A 19,701-nucleotide genomic window follows, 5' to 3' on the forward strand; every position below is an offset into this window, starting at 1 on the left:
CAGGCCCAGGGGTGGGGCCCGCCGGCGAGTGCCTGGTGGCCGGATCTGTGCCCGTGGGGCTCGGTCGGGGACAGCCCGAAGAAACGACACGGGTCCCCCTTCCGACAGGCTCACCACCCGTGGGAGGGGCCATGGGGGTCGGGTGCAGTGTGAGCTGGGCGGCAGCCGAAGGCGGGGACCTTGGCGGTCTGATCCTCGGCTACTGAAGCTGGCTCTTGGGACGTTGAACGTCACCTCTATGCTGGGGAAGAAGCCTGAGCTGGTGCGCGAGGCTGAGTGGTTCCGGCTAGATATAGTCAGACTCACCTCGACGCATGGCTTGGGCTCCGGAACCAGCCTCCTCGAGAGGGGTTGGACTCTCTTCCACTCTGGAGTTGCCCACGGTGAGAGGCGTAGAGCAGGTGTGGGCATACTTATTGCCCCCCGGCTGTGTGCCTGTACATTGGGGTTCACCCCGGTAGACGAGAGGGTAGCCTCCCTCCGCCTTAGGGTGGGGGGACGGGTCCTGACTGTTGTTTGTGCTTATGCACCGAACGGCAGTTCAGAGTACCCACCCTTTTTGGAGTCCCTGGATGAGGCACTAGAGAGTGCTCCCCCGGGAGACTTCCTCGTCCTGCTGGGGGACTTCAATGCTCACGTGGGCAATGACAGTGAGACCTGGAGGGGAGTGATTGGGAGGAACGGCCCCCCCGATCTGAATTAGAGTGGTGTTTTGTTGTTGGACTTCTGTGCTCGTCATGGACTGTCCATAACGAACACCATGTTCAGGCATAAGGGTGTCCATATGTGCACTTGGCACCAGGACACCCTAGGCCGCAGCTCGATGATCGACTTTGTGGTCGTATCGTCGGACTTGCGGCCGTATGTCCTGGACACTCGGGTGAAGAGAGGGGCGGAGCTGTCAACTGATCACCACCTGGTGGTGAGTTGGCTCCGCTGGTGGGGGAGGAAGCCGGTCAGACCTGCCAGGCCCAAATGTATTGTGAGGGTCTGTTGGGAACGGCTGGCGGAATCCCCTGTAAGGAGGAGTTTCAACTCCCACCTCCGGCAGAGCTTCAACCATGTCCCGGGGGAGGTGGGGGACATTGAGCCCGAATAGGCCATGTTCCTTGCCTCCATTGTTGAGGCGGCCGACCGGAGCTGTGGCCGTACCGTGTGGTCGGTGCCTGTCGAGGCGGAAATCCCCGAACCCGCTGGTGGACCCCAGTGGTGAGGGAAGCCGTAAGCTGAAGAAGGAGTCCTATCGGGCCTTTTTGGCCAGTGGGACTCTGGAAGCAGCTGATGGGTACCGACAGGCCAAGCGGAACGCAGCCTCGGCGGTTGCTGAGGCAAAAACTCGGGCTTGGGAGGAGTTCGGGGAGGCCATGGAGAATGACTTCCGGACGGCCTCGAGGAGATTCTGGTCCACCATCCGGCGGCTCAGGGGGGGAAAGCGGTGCACCGTCAACACCGTGTATGGTGAGGGCGGGGCTCTGCTGACTTCAACTAGGGACGTCGTGAGTCGGTGGGGGGAATACTTCGAGGGCCTCCTCAATCCTACCGACACGCCTTCCGATGAGGAAGCAGAGTTGGGGAGCTCGGACATGGGGCCTCCCATTTCTGGGGCTGAGGTTGCCGAGGTGGTCAAAAAACTCCTCGGTGGCAAGGCCCCGGGGGTGGATGAGGTCCGTCCTGAGTTCCTCAAGGTTCTGGATGTTGTGGGGCTGTCTTGGTTGACACGCCTCTGCAGCATCGCGTGGACATCGGGGGCAGTGCCTCTGGACTGGCAGATCAGGGTGGTGGTCCCCCTCTTTAAAAAGGGGGACCGGAGGGTGTGTTCCAACTATAGGGGGATCACGCTCCTCAGCCTCCCTGGTAAGGTCTATTCGGGGGTACTGGAGAGGAGGATCCGCCGGATAGTCGAATCTCGGATTCAGGAGGTGCAGTGTGGTTTTCGTCCTGGCCGTGCAACAGTGGACCAGCTCTATACCCTCGGCAGGATCCTGGAGGGTGATGGGAGTTCGCCCAACTGGTCTACATGTGTTTTGTGGACTTGGAGAAGGCGTTCGACCGTGTCCCTCGGGGACTCTTGTGGGGGGTGCTCCGGGAGTATGGAGTGCCGGACTCCTTGATATGGGCTGTTCGGTCTCTGTATTACCGGTGTCAGAGTTTGGTCCGCATTGCCGGCAGTAAGTCGGACATGTTTCCTGTGAGGGTTGGACTCCGTCAGGGCTGCCCTTTGTCACCGATTCTGTTCATAATTCTTATGGACAGAATTTCTAGGTGCAGCCAGGGCGTTGAGGGGGTCCGGTTTGGCGACCTCAGAATCGGGTCTCTGCTTTTTGCAGACGATGCGGTTCTGTTGGCGTCGTCGGGCCGTGACCTTCAGCTCTCACTGGAGCGGTTCGCAGCCGAGTGTGAAGCGGCTGGGATGAGAATCAGCGCCTCCAAATCCGAGACCATGGTCCTCAGCTGGAAAAGGGTGGAATTCCCTCTCCGGGTCGGGAATGAGATCCTTCCCCAAGTGGAGGAGTTCAAGTATCTCTTGTTCACGAGTGAGGGACGAATGGAGCAGGAGATTGACAGACGGATCGGTGCAGCGTCTGCAGTGATGCGGGCTCTGCACCGGCCCGTCGTGGTGAATAAGGAGCTGAGCCAGATTTACCGGTCAGCCTATGTTCCTACCCTCACCTATGGTCACGAGCTGTGGGTAGTGACCGAAAGAACGAGATCGAATACAAGCGGCCGAAATGAGTTTCCTCCGCAGGGTGTCTGGGCTCTCCCTTAGAGATAGGGTGAGAAGCTCGGTCATCCGGGAGGGGCTCGGAGTAGAACCGCTGCTCCTCCGCATCGAGAGGAGTCAGATGAGGTGGCTCGGGCATCTGGTTAGGATGCCTCCTGGACGCCTCCCTGGTGAGGTGTTCTGGGCCCGTCCCACTGGGAGGAGGCCCCGGGGAAGACCCAGGATACGTTGGAGAGACTATGTTTCTCGGCTGGCCTGGGAACGCCTCGGGGTCCCCCCAGAAGAGCTGGAGGAAGTGGCCGGGGACAGGGACGTCTGGGTCTCTCTGCTCAAGCTGCTGCCCCCGCGACCCGACCCCCGGACAAGCGGAAGATAATGGATGGATGGATGGATGGTATTGGCCAAGGCTGAGAGACATCCACTAAACTGAGTGTAATAATCTGTTCTGGGGTGACTTGTTGCAGAGAATTTTCCACTCAGTGACTGGTTCAGACTTGAGGCTCAGCTTGCCATTGGCTGCTGTGCCACTCAGTCGTGAAATTGTTCTTTTAACTGATGCTAATGCTAATGGTGGTTTAGTATTCTTTTACCCCATCACTTGAAGCAAAATGCTTGAAAAGGCAGAGGATAAAACAGTTTGTCCGTGCACATGTAGGCCTCATGTTGAGCTCCTCAGATGTTTGATTTGCCTCAGGTGTCACTATTTGATTCCCTTTGTTTATTTTTCTTTGGCTCATTGTTACTCTTTTAATCTTATCGTAGAAAGGCCAGTGTCTACTGTCATGTTAATTTCAGTTGATTTGTCTGACCATGTTCTTACCATCCTTCTGGGCCTTAGCCACAGCAGAATGTCAACATTTGATCAATCAAACTATGAGTCTTTACTTTTCATCCAACGGAATATTTCTCTCTTTAAAGTGAATACAGTTTGAGTTTAAAGCAGGTCTGAGAGAGGAAAGCAGGTGTAAAGCACAGACATAGGTCAGCTTAGTGTGCATCCTGAGATCATTTTGCAGTGTTGTGAAGTGTACTTGTGTCTGAAGTGCTCTCTGTCGGACGGAATAAGTCAAAGAAATCTTCCACTTCCACAGATTTTTTGTATCAGATCAGGAGTTCAAACCTGAACGCCTCAAACTTAAAATGTTTGTCTGCTCATATTAAACAGTATATTGAATTAACCTAGAAATATATTTTAGATTTAAAGATCCTATGGCATGAAAATAAATGGAGGCTTTTATATATTTTTATAGGCTTTAGTGGTCCTCTAATACTGTATCTGAGTTTTTTTCCCCAAAATTCTGCCTTGGTGCAGAATTACAGCCAGTCCCAAAAATGAGCTTTCCTTAGGATCCTCAGAATGAGCTGTTTAGTGGGGGTGTGGCCTTACTTACGCCCGTGGTACCTTGTGCAAATGTTTTGTGAATCGCTATGGCACGTAGATGGCACGGCAGCCTTATGCCGTAAAACTAGCGAAACCTGTTGATATGAGCTTACTTTGACAATATGACGAACTAGTTACTGAACAACTCTCCTAACACAGTCAAACATCAAGCTACACAAGACACAGCAAAAAAGGCGTGCGTGAAGGGGAAAGCAGGAGTGAGGATTTCTCAGCTGATTGCTCTGGTTTGCAAAGATGCACATAGCGCGAGTCATTTCAATCAGGGGAAAGGCAGATATCGTGCGCGCCATAACACCAACAGCAGGACGGCTATCAAAACAACAAATAAGTACACAACACTCGCGTTACAGTAAATGAGGTGTCCACTCGCATACCTCATGCTATTTACCGTTACATGACCGAGCTATTAGCTGCAGAGCTAACGACACAGACAGACTGACCGTTTTGACTCTGGAACCATGAATGAATCTTTATCCTGATGCACTGAATTTGCGGATTCATTCTTCTTCAGGAAGCTTGAAGTAGGGGGTTTTGGTCTAAAATGAGCGAGCTAACCATCTCATGGGCATGCAAACACCTCCAACAGCCCAGTTGGCAGAGATAAGAGCTTGCAGATGCTATTAGCTGCATAGCTAACCGTTAGCTAATGTTAGCTGCTAACGATACAAACCCTTTCCTGTGGTAACAAGCTATGTAACTATACTGTACATACAGGAAAGCCACACAATAATAGAGCGTTAAATGACTTACTCGGGAATGAGATCCTTCCCCAAGTGAGGGACGAATGGAGCAGGAGATTGACAGACGGATCGGTGCGGCGTCTGCAGTGATGCGGCTCTGCACCGGCTCATCGTGGTGAAGAAGGAGCTGAGCCAGAAGGCGAAGCTCTCGATTTACCGGTCAATCTATGTTCCTACCCTCACCTATGGTCACGAGCTGTGGGTAGTGACCGAGAGAACGAGATCGCGAATACAAGCGGCTGAAATGAGTTTCCTCCGCAGGGTGTCTGGGCTCTCCCTTGGGCTCTGTATTGGCCCAAGTTCTGGAAACATTCGTCGGTGAAATATTTGGCGCACACATACACAAATCTCTTCGGTTCTGTCGTCACTTTCCCAGAAAAAAACAAAATCCGTCCACTGGCTCTTTAGAGGTTCTGATGCAGGAGCTCTAAACAGATTTTTTACATCGATATACAGCGCAATGAGCTGGCCAAAGAGCTGTGGGCGGGGAAAGGCAGTTTATTGGCTCTGGGTGGAAACAACCTCCACGTCATAAGTGGCGGCTTTCCCGATCAGGCCATCTGCATGGTCACATTACCAAAGGCGGAGAATAATTTCCAGTGCATGGTTTAGGTCTATTGTCATTTTTAGCCATTGGGGGACCGCAGGCAGGCTAGAGGAACTCATATTAATGTTAAACAACCTTAAAAAGTGAAAATTTCATGCCATGGGACCTGGACATAGAATTACCCTCTGCATACTTTAAAAATGGTATTTTCTTTTTTGTGTGAAGTAATAAAACCTTTATGGTGCTCCTCAGTTTAAGAAAACTGAGAAAACCTTTTTGCTTCAGCAGAATAATGTCTGTTTTAGGATGGCTTGTGATGTCACTTACAGCAGAATTTAATGTCTCTGATTTAAGCCTCATTTTTTCCTGAGAACCAGACGCCTTCCCCTTCTCTTGGGGAAGACTGAGCTCTGAGTGCGTTTGATCTGTTATTCCCAAAGTGGTTTTTAGATTTCTCAACAATCTCAAACTCTTAACTATTTTATCACACACACACACACACACACACACACACACACACACACACACACACACACACACACAGCAGGGAAGAGGAAACACCTGATATTTCAATAACATGCACTCAGTGAGGCACCAAGCTCCATCCTGCCTAATACACACACACACACACACACACACACACACACACACACACACACACACATGCATGTACCTAACATTGGTACAAAGGCACACTTTGTCACACCTTTCAACCACTTCACCGGAGCAATCATCAGCCACACACACACTCACACACTGACATGCCAGTCATTTTAACAGCATGGTGCCAGAGGCAGGGGGAGAGGGTGGGGGTGGGGTGGGGGGGTGGGGGGTCACATGATACTGAGAGGGGCTGAAACAAAGAGGACACATGCTTCTTCATGTACAAATTTAGATACTCTGCACATTATCTATTCATGAGAAAAAAAGGTGATTAGAAAGGGGATCAGTTAGGTGTAATAAAAAGAGTTCTTAATGACGATAAGAAAATATCTCAGCCTTATCTCAGGCCATTTGGACCTTCAGTTGGAAATGATGAGAGAGAGATGAGGGGTAGATGTAATATCATCCAATTTAATGAATGACTAGAGGAAGAGGCAGAGAACAGGGAGTGTTCTGTTCACTCTGTCCCTGTAGCTGGACACACTGAGGATAATGGACCTAATGTAATTCTACGAGCTGTACGTGTAAGAGGAAAGACAAGAGAAGGACTGCAGAGGGAAGGACTGAGTAAATGAAATTTGGTAATGGTATAATTATGGCAGAAAAAACTGTGTGCATGTGTACATGCTAGCCTGCTCGGTCTAGCTGAATTACTTTAATTGACATGTTTTCCTCAGGCAGATGAGCCCATGCAAGCACACACACACACACACACACACACACACACACGGACACACACACACACATACACACACACACACACACACACACACACACACACACACACACACACACACAGGTGTCTGGTGTGACTTCATGCAGAAGCAGAAAGACACAACAGAGAAATGAAGAAGAAACTCTCCACACAGGACAAGTGAATGTGACATTTAATGCATGGAGAAGCTCCAAGAAAGCTCTGCTGACATAAAGGAGGCCCTACACACGACCTTAGTGTGACACTCAGGAATCACACACACACGTTTCATTTCAATTTAAAACATCAATGAAATTGTCCATTTCATTTACTTCATTTGAGATTATTTTCTAGTTCTTTTTGTTTCTCGGTGGATATTTTAAGCTTTGCTGTTTCTTTCATACAACCTGACTTATGGGCGCCATTCAAAATGTTTACAAACAGAATATGATGATTTCCAAATCTCATAAACCAACATTTTACTCACATGTCAACATAGAAAACATGTCTGATGTAAAAAATGGAGACATTTTTCTGTTTCATGAAAAATATGGGCTCATCTTGAATCTGATGGCAGCAACACGTCTCAGGGAAGTTAGGACAGCTCCATGTTTCCCACTGTGTAGCATCCCCTTCTTTAACAACATCTGTAAACATCTGGAACTGAGGAGCCCAGCAGCTGGACCTCTGGCAGAGGAATGTTGTCCCGTTCCTGTCTGACGGAGGAGTCCTGGCTCTTCTTTGGTGTGTTTGAAATGTTTTCAGCTCTGGACTGCAGGCAGCTCGGTCCAGCAGCCGGACTCTTCTACTACCGAGCCGTGCTGCTGGATTAGATGCAGGATGTGCTTTAACTTTGTCGTGCTGAAATATACAAGGCCTTCGTGGTCTTAATGAGCTTTGGTCCAGAGCTTTGCTCTGGGGATGAGAAGCTAAGGTAACTGGTTGCTTTGAGTAGTATTGATATTCTAATATAACGCTGGTTAAGGCAGTGTACTTTTTTTCATTCATTTCAAACAACAATAGTTTGTCAGTTCAGAGGTCAGTCAAAGGGAGGAGCTTGGGAGAAGTTATCTCCTCATTAAGAAATGCAAACTATAAGTAAACTAACTACTTACTTATGGTTGTATTACTTATATTGTCTTGAGCAACTTGAACTGTGAGATTTGAATGAATTTCTGCTGAGTGTTCATGTGATGGTGGTTGGTTCTTATCAGTCACAGACAATATTCAGCTCAGTCTTTCCTTTTTGTCTCTTTTGTAAAGGAAAACGATTGAATTATTTCCCTGTGTTAGAAAGTGCAAACCCTAGATTTATCTTGAGAGGAATTTTGTTTTTATATATTCAGAAGAAGTTGAAAACAGGGAGAAATTGAAATACAACTGTAGAAATCCTATTGTGATCTACAGATTGTATGGCCAGGAGCAGGATGCCTTATGAGGAGACTTTTAGCTGATGTGTGCTGGATTATATGTGCAATTCTTTGAATTCAGCTTTTTCTTCACTGAAACACAGCGCAAACAACACACCCACACACACCAGGTGCAAGGCTTGATAATGGCAAACAGAGCTCTAACCTCATGCTCCCACTGGGTTCGGTCTCCCCAATCACTTCCTTCTCCGCCTCGTCTTCATGCCCCCCCCCCACGGCCTTTGTTTCAACCCAACCCCCTTCATCCATCCTTCGCTTTGTGGGGCTGTTGCTAAGGAGTCCTGGCAGCCACAGTTCTGTCATTGGGCAAAATAAGGAAGCTGAAAAAGGAGAAGGGAAGAAGGGAAGAGGGATGCTGTGAAAGTGATGGAGGATTAGAAGAGAAGCACAGAGTAAGATTCACATGTGCTATTGAGGTGCCATAGTAAGTTGACATTGTGACAGTAGGTAGATGGAATTGATGGATTGATTGACAGGAGCAAGAAAACAGTGGAGAAGAGGAAAGAGTGAAAGATGGCTGGGGTGATCATAGGTATTGGACAGACCTACGCATGCACGCTCACCTCCACCACCATACATCCATTGTTCAGGAACAAGTTGTGATCACAAAGATTTAAGGAGGTCTCAGGAAGCTGAAGAAAATCATACTAGAATGCATTATGACCTCACACCCTCCCTGTGGCACCTCTATAACCTCCCTAAAACCTGCTCATTTCAGCTTACACTGAGGCCTCCTCTGCCTCCCCGTGCAGCCTGGCAGTTTCCTGCAGTCTGTGAGCAACACTAGGCCCATTCTGAATATTCATCGCACTGGTTCTGATGAAGATAACAAAACAGTATCAGCCTCAGTCCATTTGTGATGGCGCTGTAAGCCCAGGTCGTTCAAACGGTCCCTCATCATTTATTAAAAAGTCTCATAAAAGGAGCTGAGTGGACACATCACTGCGAGAACTCTGGGATCAATTAATCTGTGGTTGAGCTGTAGGGTGCTTCCCCTGAAGGTGAGACACACACACACACACACACACACACACACACACACACACACACACACACACACACACACACACACACACACACACACACACACATCAAGTCGATCAACTTTGTGTCCTCTTTCCCTTTAACAGCCTGTCCTCTCTGCTGTTGCTTCCTTTTCATCTCTCCCTCCTCAGTTGAACTGTCTTTGTTCATCAATCTTCCCCTCGTGATCTTTTCTTCTGTTTTTAAAAATAAAACCAGTGAAACTGTCCATATTCCAGATTTATGTCCACATTTCTCTTGCACTCTCTGTTTCCTGTTCACCCCTACTCTTGCTTTGATTAAAACTAGGTCATCCTGCAACATGGAGCCACGGCTCCTGCCAAGCATGACATCCAGAAACACACGCGTATTGCCTAGCAACCACACATTCACCCCACTCCCCCTCATCTTCATCCTCATTTCCTCCATCTTACCTTCCCTGGAGGTTGGGCTCAGTGCAGAGGGCTAGGTTTGAAATCTGACACTGTTTGGTTTAGTCTCTGCTCTGCCTCCATAAAGGGTCCGATTGGAGCTTTGTCAAGAAAGGAGGGTTCATTTCTCACATAGGCCTGCAGTGTGTAACCTCATATCTTAGAATAGAAAAAATACTTTAGTATTCCCCCAGTGGGGCTGCTCCTCTGTCCTGCCAGGATGCTGTGGAGATATAAATACAAATATAAATGGATTTGTTTTCAGAGCAGCATCTAATCCAAATATTCAAACTCTCCATTGGTTGTAAAGATTATGTGTGTAGAATACTTTGTCTAGATTTCAATGATTGATTTATTGAATTCATTCCTCTCTTTTCTGAGTAATTACAATACATTCAAAATGTTCATGACAAAACAATCTTGGATGCAGTAATGAAGTGGGTTGAGAGGTCAGGAGGTTAGGAACATCAAAGTGCCCGAGCTGCAAAGGTCATGTGCCACAAGGCTGCCGAAAACTGCCCAAAGAGAGCGGCCCTGGTCTGTGTGTGATGGAGAGCATCAACATCATCCCAACTGTGGTGCTTTAGATCAGATTCAGAAACACGTACAGTGGGATCAGGATACATGGGAAAAAGGAAAGTTTCTTTCTTGTCATTGTGAACCAAAACGTCATTATTCAGATCTTTGTCATTTTGTGATGTTGGTTTGTTGGGTGAGGCCTCTGAAGACAGAGCTGCTCCCAAAGAGGATGACAACCAGGGTCTGCTGTGCAGCGCTGCAGCCTCTCCCACATGCACATCACCCTCAAGTAGGACACGCCACTGCTGTGGCCTTTGGCAATGCACTTAACCTAGTTCAACATTTCTCTCCCAGATGTTGAACACGGTATATGTCATGCTGTAGAGAGTGGGGTATAATGTATAGCCTAAACACATACTGGATGAACTTCATTGATTTGTTTGACTATAGCTATTCTACTGCTACAGTACAGTACAGTACAAGCTCAGATTTATCACGTAGAATGAGGCTCAGTACATAAACCATTTTAAACGACTAAAGGAACGTCTGTTGGATTGTTGTTGTGTTTAGTACCATTATTTTGCGGGATAAAATGTTTTATCCTCCTCTGAGGAGCACACGTTGCTCCATCAGCTGCCATAGCTCAAAAGCTAAAACACATACAGATGAATATAAATACAATATGGGAATTGTACTCTATATGTTTTGGCCTATCTTCGATGTATCTCCTTACATCTTGTCAGAATGTTCTGACTAGATGTTTCTAGAAGGGACAGAGCCACAAGTCTCCATAATGAAAACTGTAGTTTTGGTGTGAGAGGATTGATTTGGGTTACGTTTAGGGATAGGGTTAAACCTAAACCTAACTACTGTCTACTGGATAGTTTACTGCATTAACTCAACCATGTCTATGTTGCACAAACTGTATTGTAGACAACAAAAAGAGTTGTTTCACATTTCCACAGAGGCTTTTCTAGAGTTCCATGGGCAGACTGTGTGTCTGTCTGTGTGTGTGAGTGTGTGCAGAGAGACTCAAAGGAAGAGGGAAAAGGCATTCTGTGATCCCAAGTGCAGCAGCTGGCATACAGACGAGCTCTTTGAAAGTGAAAACACCCAGTTGGAGTTACCATACTGTTGCAGATAGTCCTGAGGCGCGACATACTGTGTGTGTGTGTGTGTGTGTGTGTGTATTTTCTGCTCTACGGTATCTTCTGCTTCTTGCTGTTCTCAGCAGACTAACAAAAAACTAAAGAGCAGTCAGCACGTCTGACTCCTGTCGTCTCCCCAGTCTTATTTATTGCTGAATTTGGTCAGCCATTAACATATTCATTATTTACCACGGTCCTTTAAGTGGTCCGGTCTGCTTCTGATGTGTCCACAGGTGTCACTTATACAAGTTAAACTGATGCATTAACTGTTCGCTGTGGAGGATTCATGACGTTGTAATGTTATATGTATTTTCTTTTCTTCTTTTCAGGTCTGCTAAGTGATCACGGCAGAGGGAAAGGAAAGACTTCACAAGTCTCAGAAAGTGTGACGTAAGTCTACGTATCGCACCACTGGTAGACTAGAACATACACAAGAATCTACTCTTGATTCTCTTAAAACCCTGCATGTGACATGAATAAATAGATTCAAAAGAGAGATAAATAGATGAATTAATGAGTCGCTCTGCTTAGTGTACATGATTCTTTCCGCTCAGAAAAGTGGCAGAAAAACTCCTCCCTGTTATGTGAGTGTTGCACCTCTCACTCCTATCCAGCAGCAGTCTGGGTGATTTGCTCGTACAAATGGGCCCTTTAGTCACATGATATCTGAAAAAAGGTACAATTCTACATCAACCAACATAGCCAGAACTACTTTGCCCAAATGATACTGGCTACCAGGGTGGCAATTTCTGCACATATAATTGGGTTCTTGAAAAGGAATGTCAGTGACGATAGTAGCACTGTAACGAAGTCCTACAGTCAGTGTGGCTGCACAAAGAAATACTGAAGGCGAGAGCAAGAGACTTTCTGCATTCTGCTTTAGAGGGTTTTATTTTTAACATTCTTTTTTATTGTTTTTAACACATAACAACTTACAAAACACTCCCATCCCACCCCCCACCCATTAGACAGCTTATCAGGGCGCAAACAGAAAATACAGGGTACATTAATTAGTAAACAAAATAATAAATAAAATAAACAACAACAGATAAATAGACATCTGCTTTAGAGGGTTAAATACTGTATGTTAGCTCCCTATTCAACGACTGAAAAAGGATAATAGAGCTCAGAAACATAATGTGGACACAGGTCAAGGCTAAATCTGAAACTAATCTGAAAATGTTGAAGTGTTCTTGCTGATGAGCCCTAACCGTTACAGTTTCCTGACCAGAGAAACCCCAGAAAGCTTTTCTGATGTTTTTTCTCTGATCCTGAAACATGATGTTGACTTTTCCACATGGGTAACCTTAAATGTATGGAACAACACTGCTGCTCATTGTGTTTGCACCGTATGTTGTAATTCAAAATCCTATACGGGCACACCTATTATGTTGCTGTTGACTATAGTACCTGTGCATGCGGGTTTCATAATCAGGATGTTCTGGTCAGACTTTTATAGTCTGTTTAGTAAATGATAACCATCATTCTGGAATTTAATGAATCAAAATAATCAAATATAGTTGGATCTGGGCTCCATCTTCATTTGAAGGATATTAGGAGCAGGTACAAAGAAATGATCAGTTGATAGATGATGACAAACTAAAGCATTATCTCTTTCTTAATAGCAGAGATTGACTCCTGTGCACTACACCAATAAATACAGTCAATTATTAAAAGATGAATAAAGACAAAGCAAATGAACAGCAAATCAGGAGATGTGTGTGTGAAGAGGTGGATGTCAGGTTGAGGTCAAAAGGAACTGATGGCATCATATCATGTGGTGGTGTGTGAACAGTCTGTTTTAAGCTTACAGAGTCAGTGGGAAAAAGCCTGTCTTTTACACGAAGCTAACATTGAGTCAACAGCAGAGTAAGCTGAGCACGAGACGCCATCACGACCACAAACCTTCCGGTAAACAGTGATTCGGGTGAGGTGGTGATCTGAATGCGTGTGTGCTGGTGTACCACAGTCTTTTCATGAAAACACATTTCAGGCAGAGATGCTCAGATTGCTCTTTTTCAGCTCAGTTCAGTTTACTCTCTGAGAAGTAGAATTTATTGTATTTTAGTTTAATTGAAAATTCAACCACATATTAATAATAAAGCATTGCTTACAAATGATAGTTCCATTTCCTTCAGACCTGTGGCAGGTGACAGGGCCTTCTGTCTGTCATTCAAATGCTAAAGAAAGGACAGGGGTATCTGTGCTTTAAATCCAACTCAACTACAGTAACCCCCTAAGTTTCTGTTGTAACTGATGTTTCTGGTCACTTGTTAGAGTGTTGCATGTTAGTATCTTGAGGTATTGGTTTAAATGAGGATTTATTCCCTGTTTGTATTGGTCTATTCTTGATTTGTCTTTTTGTCTATACTTCATCTCATGGTTGTCTTCTTGTTATTCTTACTTTTGTCTGTCCTCTTACTTTTGTCTGGCCTCTTACTTTTGTCTTGCCTCAGTTCTGTACTTGAGTCTTCTCTGGGACTGTTTCTGGTTCACCCTCACCAGTAGTTGTCCTCGGTGCCCCTGTTTGGTCCTTAGCTCCATACTCACATGTTGTCAGTCTGTGACAGGTGCAGCCATTTACTCATCAGTTCCCAACAGTATTTATGCTCCTGGGTTTATCTTGGTTGTTCTCTATGGTTCAGCTCATCACTTGTCTGTTTTCACCATGTGGTTTGTTCTGTAGTTTCACCGTTCAGTTTATGGTTTTCAGGCTCTGAATTGAATAAATCTCGTTTAGTCTCTGGTTGGCTGTCTGTATTTGGGTCCTCTTCTCTCCACCATCTCCAAATCGTAACACTTTGGCTAAGGTGATACATCAAATTACACGTTTGCATGTTTACTTACATAAATACTGTATGCTAAAACAACTAAATTCCAACTAAAGCTACACTTATTTCCATTGTTTTTCTCTCAGATGATGACTTGAGTCTTAAATTGTAATTGACAAAAGGCCCATCAAACTATGTCACCTTGTGATCACCTCTAAGGCGTTTCCAGGCTACTGCTGTGATATGATAAAGTCTTTATTGGATAACCTCAGTATTCTGTCCACTGCTCGTGCGTAACTCTGCACCGAGTAACAGGTAGCTAAAGACTTGGTTTGGCGTTGAGAAGGTGAAAGAGTGAAAGGATGACACAGACGTGGAAGTAAGTTGAGGCTTTACTGTTTGTCTTTGTCACGCCTTGCAAGCCAGACATTCTTTCTCGTGAAAAAACAAAGCTTCTCCAGAGCTCAAAGCACATTTACATGAATAACAACAACCAAGATGGCCGGTCTCAGCTGTGACCTTGCCCATGTGACTCTGATAACCAACAGAATGCTAAAGAGCTTCAAAATAAAAGAGCACCTTTCAGAACAGAGCTAAGAGTCACTGCTGTGCCACATCACACTCAGCATCTGACAATATTATGTATTTTTTACAAATGATTCATTCAGGACAGCAGCATCATAGTAGTATTTACATAAACAGTTATCACTCAGGCTACGGCTACACGAAAACGAAACGAGGGTTTTTTTGAAAACGGGTACGAAAATTATTGCGACCACACGGGGAAGCTTCTGTGTCCTCATGGAAACAATGAAAACGATGAAACGATGCAGTACACACGAAACACCTCTAGGTGCGATGTAAGCCACCCCCACCGGTTACACCAGAACAATAGAAGAAGCAATGCGCATGCGTGTACGCCCCTACTTCTACCAGCGCGAAGCTCACGTTGTTCCTTCAACAGCCGCTGTAGTTAGCAGTGTCTGCAGCAGTGCTGCTATCAATGTTGTGGGGTCCATGATGATCGCTGTCTGTCCTTGTTGTGTTGTCTTCTTCTTCCGGATTTTGAATGGAAGCCACTTTTTGTTCTGATCACTGACGTATGTGTATACGTCACTGCGTTAGCCATGTGGCTGTGACGCAGAAACAAATCCGTTTTCGCTGTAACAATGGAAACGAAACGAGGCCGTTCTCAAATCTTCCCACTCTGGAACCCGTTCTCAAAAACTATCGTTTTGGGGTAGTGGGAACGCCGGCTCCGTGTGGCCGCGACAGCCAAACGATAAGAAAAAGTATCGTTTACAGTGAAAAACGTTTTCGTGTAGCCGTAGCCTTAGAGCAGTGATACTCACTATTTTTTTCACAAGAGTCACATCGGCAGAGCAAAATCAAGGGAAGAGCCACTTTTACAATAACATACTAAAGTCCCCTTTTGCATTTCCACATATAAAACATTCCACAAAAAGAGAAACAACACAGCCAATACATTTTCAATTAAGACCACATTCACCTTAATACTGGGATGAGAGGAAGCTGGCGTGCATGTCCTTGACTTTCTTCATGTTGTATTTGTAGTTTGTTGTTGTAATCGCAGTGAGACATTTAAGATGGGCATGGTTTTTGTGCTGGTTTTTGCCCTTTTTTAATTAAAAGCTGATTGTGCCTGCATCTTGCGCTGGCTAAAAGAGCCAGCGTGCACTACGGTCAAGTGTGATGGTGGGTTAAGCGGGCGTTGCCAGGTTTAACAGTGTGCCCCCTTTAGGAAACACCATTAAGCCTTAAATAATACTTAATAAAAATACTTAATACTGTGCAGTATTCGCTGTATGTTATTTGAAAAAATGTATTGTTATTGTTGTTGTTATAAGCTACTATGCGAGTGCGAGCAGCCAATTAGAGCTTGAGGAGCCGCATGTGGCTTGCGAGCCACTCAATGAGTATCTCTGATTTAGAGGTGAACAGCCCTTCTAACAAACTGCAAGGACAATACTGCACATGTGTGGCTGCTGCTTGTTAGCTCGATTCTTTCATTGGAAGCTCAAGTTAAATAAAGTGTTTCTTGGTGGTCACATGTGAAGCATATCAGCGCTGGGCTCAGTGGAACAGAGCTCTCGCAGGAAATCCGTCAGACCGAGCCCTGATTTCCGGGTACATTTCGTATTTATATGACTCCTTATTTCACATAGGTTGGACTCACACTCGACCGAGTATGATTGGACATGAGTAGGTTCAAAATACTTCGTCATGTTCTCTGGATCAGCCAAACAATGTGTGTGTGTGAATCTTGCACCTGCTTTCCCAGGCTAATTGTTTTGTCTCACTATGCTTGGATCACACAAGGTCATATATCGTGTGCATCGTGGAAAAGTACTGAGACTCTTTAATATGCACTTATAATGTCTAAGAACAAAGCCAATTTTAACAATACCACACTTGACGTTAACTTGTGCAATTGGCTTGGAATTAGCCCCCAGGGTGTCTCCCGCAGTCCCATTCTGTTCTTAATGAAGGCTCTTTGTGTCCCGTTGATGTTGTAGAGCTTCAAGCATCCCACTATCAATGTGTGTGGCATTGTATTGAGTCAGCTTTCTTGTAGTTAATCCAGGCAGCGCACAGATTTGCATGCCTGATCTTACAGTTTTGAGTGACAGTTATGTTGACCAGTAGCTGGTGTTTAGCTCCTCCGGTGTTACTTCCAATTCCTCTCTGGGCCCCGCTCATGTATTGAGCCATGTGCCAAGATCATCTTATCCGCTATGATGCCTGAGAGGGGCTTTCATGTTGTACAGAGGCAGGATGTTGGCTGGTAGCTGGATGGAATTTCCCTCTCAGATCAGAACAGTAACCATCTACATCTATATACAGAGCTGGAGTGTTTTTGATATGACTGAAGGGATATATTGTGCTCACTGCATTAAATTACACAACGAGTGCCCAGGTCTTGATGACGGGTAACCTATGTATACTCACCGTATGAACTTGTATCAGCAACAGCCGGCATGACAGTGTGTCCTCAGCCAATGTACAAACATACAGGAACAAACCTTTCAGCCACATTCTGTTGCAGTTTAGTTGGTTGGACCTCTCTGAGAGCTCCTCGTAGTTCAAGCTCTGACTGGTTCAAACTGATATAATTCCATGGTTCTGTTCTGTTCTTTTCACTTTCTGTTGGGAAACTTTCTTTCACTTTCTTCCAAAGACACTGTTCACAGAGAGCTGTGAAAACAGAGATGAGAAAATGGCCACTGTGCTTAAACCAAAGGTATTTTCTCATACATCCCAAGGGCAGAAAATGGCAACATATTTTTGCATGTATATTATCGATCAATGTACAAAAAAAATTGCCAAAAAAAGTAGATACAGTACAATATCCAGTTAAAAAAAAAGAAAAGAAAAGCGTTGCCTTGGGCTTCAGATGTGACAGCAGGAATGACATTGACAGATATTTCATCTGCTACGTGCCTGCTCTTTTTGTAAGGTTAACTGCTCGGAGGATTCTCATTAACAAACCATCTGTTGTTTCACAATAGCAACATACTACTTTGAAGAATTACAGTCTAATTACTGTTGTTGGTTAAGTTACTGAATTCTATCAAAGTGCACCATGTTTTTACAGGCAGTGGTTGGGATTGTCGCAGGAAAGGGTCACTGATAAACACTAAATATTGGGGATGTGTTTTTTGTGTAGTTTACCCTCTAGCAGCTGTATTTAAAGACTTTTGTGACTGGCTTGCATGTACTTTTACTTTGATGTGCGATGCTTCCATAAACTGGGAAAGTTCTGTGGCACTGAAGGTAATTGCGTTTGATGGGTGAAGGAATATTTGGGGAGTTTTTGCTAAACACAACTGGTGATGCTGTTTTAGGTATATGTATGGGGGTCAGGAGGCTTGAGAAGGCAGTTAATGTGTAAGTGCCTCCAGAGTAGCCAGTGCCACAGGGAAGTAAAAAAGAAGGCAAGGTACTTCTATGGATGCCCACGGATGCCTTAAGGCTCTAGCATGGTTGCCGCGTCTGCTAGCGCGAGCGGTGTTGATGACGTCACGATTTCGTGCCCACAATATGTAGTGGCACCAATCGTTGCGCCAGTAGTTGCAATTTTCTCCGTCACAGAGGTGGCGCTGCTACGTGAAGGTTACCGCTACTCTACAACCACGAAAGTGGAGAAGAAAACAATGCCACTGTCAAGAGCAGGAACACTGTAATTAATGATACTGCTGCAGTATTCGGATCATTCTAATTTTTTAATTCAGTTAAAAGAGGTGAAAGTTTGAAGCCCCCGGCATCAACAGAGTCTCTGCCCTCTTCTTTGCCTTCACGTATCTGTCCCGTAGCTTCTTCCACACATTCTTACAGAACTCTCCCTCTTTCCCCAAAGTTCTGCCAATCTCTGTGCACCAGTTTTGGGAGTTTACGTGCTCCCTGTGCTGTTTCACTGCAGTTTCGTACAGCTGCTGTACAAACGCACCTCCTGACTGAGCCTGGTCTCACATCGGTCCATCCGGTTCGTTGTGCTCGGCGCAGCCAAGTTACAAAAATGGACTGGTGCACGACATCGCGCTGCGCCGTCTTTTCAAGGGAAGCGCCAGGCCTGATACGTCATTTTGACGTCACGGTGAGACACCGCCGTGACAGACGCGTCAACTATAACTCCGGCTTTATTGTTACTCGTAGCACATCATCTCAGTCCATCTTAAATGGTCTTAGGTGCAGATGAGACAGCTGTGCTCCACTTGTTCTTCAAATGTTTTTTCTTTTCTTTAACTTGTATTTATGGGTACAAGGTTGCACTGACTATGATATTTAGAGCCAATGCAGCATTTTCCCTGAATAGTTATGGATGGTTTTAAAGTGATCTTCTAAATTCACAGTCCAAATCTAAACAACCCCTCACCGCCCCTTCCACATTGCATTTTTCCACAGACGCACCATTAGCACCCAACACAATCCACTTGAAAGTGCATGCTTTTCATGGACAAAGAACAGGCATAGCAGTAAGCCCAATGACTTGAAAGGAAATATTGCAATACTTAAAAATAAGACAATGACATGTCCATCTATGCAATTCTGTTGATGTTATCAGTGTGTACTGCAGTGAACTGCTTTCTACAACTCCATTTCTGAAGAAATTGGAATGCTGTAAGAAATGTCAATAAAACCTAATGCCATGATTTCTACATGTAAGCCTGCAGTCTGAGTTCTGTTAAAATATTGAATCATGAGATCTTTGAAATATAATGGAGCTCGGTCATTAAAAGCTTTATATATGAGGAGAAGAATCTTAAATTTTGTGCTGGGTTTTACAGGGAGCCAATGAAGAGAAACTAGGATCTGAGAAATATGATCTGTTGTATCAGAACTCTGGCTTCAGCTGATGGAATCTGGAAAATGCATTGATAGGTACAACTGAGTATCATCAGCATCATCAGTATCATCAATATTAATTTATGCCATGCTGTCTAATAATGTTACCTAATGGAAGCATGTATAAAGTGAAAAGAATCGGTCCAAGCACAGAACCCTGAGGAACTCCATGACTTACTCTGGTGTGTGAGGAAGATTCTTCATTTGTATGAAATTTATCAGATAAATATGCCTTGAACCGGGTGTT

The 19,701-nt window shown here is 45.3% G+C and overlaps 1 protein-coding gene across 13 annotated transcripts in view; it reads left to right on the forward strand.

The window, feature by feature from the left end:
* nfasca (neurofascin homolog (chicken) a) overlaps positions 1 to 19,701 on the forward strand; it is a 225,406-nt gene that overhangs the window by 66,196 nt on the left and 139,509 nt on the right. For all 13 annotated transcript variants that reach the window (XR_012769529.1, XM_075461905.1, XM_075461903.1 and 10 more), the window contains one exon: positions 11,649 to 11,709. The gene's annotated coding sequence lies outside the window, so the exon portion shown is untranslated. The remainder of the gene's footprint in view (positions 1 to 11,648; positions 11,710 to 19,701) is intronic.

This window comes from Odontesthes bonariensis, chromosome 3 (genome assembly GCF_027942865.1).
Source record: "Odontesthes bonariensis isolate fOdoBon6 chromosome 3, fOdoBon6.hap1, whole genome shotgun sequence".
In the NCBI taxonomy this organism is placed as follows: Eukaryota; Metazoa; Chordata; class Actinopteri; order Atheriniformes; family Atherinopsidae; genus Odontesthes; species Odontesthes bonariensis.